This window comes from Sus scrofa, chromosome 11, assembly GCF_054392235.1.
Source record: "Sus scrofa isolate SSC_HxYL_T2T_F1_AM1 chromosome 11, Sscrofa_HxYL_maternal_Yorkshire_Landrace_v2.0, whole genome shotgun sequence".
In the NCBI taxonomy this organism is placed as follows: Eukaryota; Metazoa; Chordata; class Mammalia; order Artiodactyla; family Suidae; genus Sus; species Sus scrofa.
Genome location: NC_139393.1, coordinates 6662029 through 6665334, shown reverse-complemented (window position 1 = coordinate 6665334; position 3306 = coordinate 6662029). Strand labels below are relative to the sequence as shown.

General features: G+C 51.3%; 1 non-coding gene across 1 annotated transcript; it reads right to left on the bottom strand.

Annotated features, from left to right (window-relative positions):
* Positions 1-1293: 1293 nt before the first annotated feature.
* On the bottom strand, positions 1294-1453 carry LOC146398498 (U1 spliceosomal RNA). The gene has a single exon (XR_014820126.1). It is a non-coding gene; the product is annotated as a U1 spliceosomal RNA (small nuclear RNA).
* Between the last annotated feature and the right edge of the window lie 1853 nt (positions 1454-3306).

The window sequence follows — 3306 nt, the reverse complement described above, 5'->3', positions numbered from 1 at the left end:
CATACCCAGGACAGAATAACAATAATTTGACTGTTATTGTTATTCAAATCATTCCCTAAGTAAAAAGGTGTTCTGGGGGGAAGGGGCCAGTTGAGCTCACGTCTCAAACTGAAGGAGCATCTTTCCTTCAGGTGTTCACTGAATGAGCACTTACTTAACCATCATACAGCAGACACGCTAATTTTTTGGGCCGCACCCACAAGGCAAAAGATTGACCCCACTGCAATGACAACACCAGATCCTCAACCCCTTGCACCACAAGGTAACTCCCAGACATACTTTAAACTTCATTTCATCGCAAGTAATATTAAAAAGACATGTACTCAAGGGCTGACACTTAATAAACCTAATTTTTCTGCTTCCTTCAGGACATTCTTTTTTTGTTTTGTTTTGTTTTTTTTTGTCTTTTTGTCTTTTTAGGGCCGCACCTGTGGCATATGGAGGTTCCCAGGCTAGCAGTCCAATAGGAGCTGTAGCCGCCGGCCTACACCACAGCCACAGCAACTCGGGATCCAAGCCGTGTCTTTGACCTACATACAGCTCACAGCAACACCAGATCCTTAACCCACTGAGCGAGGCCACGGATCGAACCGAGTCCTCCTGGATGCTAGTCGTGTTGGTTAACCACTGAGCCACGACAGAAACTCCCTTTAGGACATTCTTAAGTGAAACAGGCATTTTTTTATGCGGGTGAGGAGCACAGTGGCTACTGGCACAGACTTGTGCCACTGCCCCACTTCAGAGAGTGAGCTGGTTAATCACTGCTGATTCATAAACCACAGCCCTTTCTAGTTTAGAAGATCAATTTTTTTATTATTCTTGTTTCATGCTGACAATACCACTTATCATCATCCACCATTTACAGACCAGGAACTGAGGAATGAGAGATGGAGAACTTCCCCAAAGTCTTCAACTTATCAGCTGGCAGTGCCAGGTCTCAGACAGAAAATCCCAGGCTGCTTTTCCCTAGGAAACACCACCTCTCCCCAGCTCTGATCGACGTGACCCCTCAGAGCCACACACGGTGCAAAGCCATGAAGGAAAGAGTCTGCCCTCACGTCTTTGTCCCCCTTTCTGGACACTGTGGGCGCTCAACCGGCCGGACATCTACCCATTCCCCACCACCCTCACGCTCTGCTCCCGCAGCTTCCTTCCACCTGCCTCCAGCAAAATCATGCTAGTACCTGACATCTGTTCAGAGCATTTGAGTTTTATGAAGCACTTTCCCATTTATCACCTCCTTTGGATTTTACCTTCAAGCTGCTTTGTGAAATCTTTTTTTTTTTTTTTAAACCAGGGAACGCGCGAATGCAGTCCCCCACCATCACAAATTATGCAGCCGAGCTTCCCCATTTGGGGACATCGCAGGCATCAGCCCCATTCGAGGTGCAGCGGATGGGCTTCGCCCTGGGAAAACCACATTCATGATCACAGCCTCTCCCCCGGTAAGTGTGTGAACCCGTGTTTCACTCCCTCCTTCCCCAAGGAAAATGAGGCTCTATGAGGGGCTAATGTGCCCAGGTTCACAGAGCTCACCTTTCTTGTGCCTCTTTTTCTGAAGTCCTTGCCAATCTCTAATAGATTTACTGTTAAGGACGTTTAAATGATGGATAACGCCTCTTTACCATCCCTCCGAGAACTATTAGCCTTATGAAAGGAAGCTTTTCAAAAAGCAACACTTGTCTACAAAATGACTCCCTCACCTTGAGACTGGTGTTGTTTGCGCAGCTCCAGGAGACTGACCGACCCCGTGGAGAACTGAAGCTGGGCCACCGAGAAATGGAGATGATCATAATTTTGCAAGTGAAGGTGTCGCCTCTACCTTTTCGCAAACGGTAATAAATAAATCTAAATGTTTCCATTTAGAAGAGGCGGTGCCATCCATTCTGTGCCTTTCTTCTCATAAGAACAAGGCAAGCATCCTTCCTCTGAAGCCCCAAACCACAAGAATAATAGAACGCATGGGTTCAGATTGGATGCACACAAGAGTCTGAGCAGAAATTAGGTGAACAGCATGTAATGATCGCGTTCCTTTAACAGACCACCCTGCAGGGTAACTAAATGCGCAATTCGAGTAAACCGCAGAAGAGGTAAAAGGAAAAAGCCGAGGAGCCTAAACCTGGGAGGCCCAGCTTTGAAGCTCTTTTACAAGAATCTGGCCAAGGCAGGGAGTACTTTAAACTGAGGAAACAGGAAGTCTCTCCATTGAAAGTTGATTTCATTTCCTAGAGGGGTGGTCTTTCTAGAAGCACTCTTCCAGGAGACCAGTCCTTTCCCACCTAGATGGGGACCTTTCCTGAGAAGAAATAAATAACCTCTTCTTATCATGGTGCGGAGGCTGAGCCAGTCAGTAAAAAGCTGCAGAAATCTGAGTGTGCCCCACTCGAGGTTATCAGCTGGACGGACCCTGGGGCGAGGGCAGGGAGGAAGAGGCTGCAGCGCAGGCCAGCGCCAGGAGAGCTAAGCCAGCACCAAGGCGGCAGCAGGGAGGAGGCAGGGCAGGGAGCCGAGGGGTTTATTCATGGATGCGCAGGGCCGGGCTCCATCCCGGGGAAGAGCCTAACCGGGCAGACACCGCGGAGAAGAGGCTGAGGATGGTACCTGGGGCGGGGAGAGGAGGTCGGTGAATACACTGAGCCCTGGGGAGCTAAGGCCTTTACTCATGGGCTTAATGCCGTTCTCAAATAATTCCATTCCCGTCCACAGCTCCGCCGGAAGGGCCCTGGCTGCAAGGGTCAGATGTGTGTGACCCAGTGTCCCCTGAAGGAGGTGAGCGGCAGCCGCCACCCACGTGGCGCCATGGGGTAAAGGGGGTACACCTCGAACGCGGCTGCGGAATTGTGGCTTCCTTTCCACACAGTTTCTCCGCCTTCCCAAACACCAAACTCCTCCGTTAGGAAGGGCTGGCTGCGGCAGCCCACGCAGCACGCTTCCTTCGGAAGATCACTTTCCCCGGGCTCCCCCGCCCTGCCTCCGGGGCTCTGCCCTTTCCTTCCCCCGCGCGCAGCGCGCAGACGTCCGCCTTTTTCCGCTTGTTTCCTGATGCGATGCTGCTTCCCCCAGCTCATCCTTCCCCTTGTACCCCCCGGCTGCCTCTTGTGACCCGAAGGAACCCAGCTTTCCTGGTACTTCTTTCTCTTCGCGAGGCCCCTTCTGCCGCCGACGACAGAGGCAAGGGGATCCCACCCAACTTTCTTAGTGATTTGCTCTTCGTCGAAGCTTCAGGAAGCTCTTTCAACCCGACACGTTGCAGTGAGCCCTGTCCAGTCACAAGGGAGGCTGGGAACGGCCGGAATCCCCTCTGGT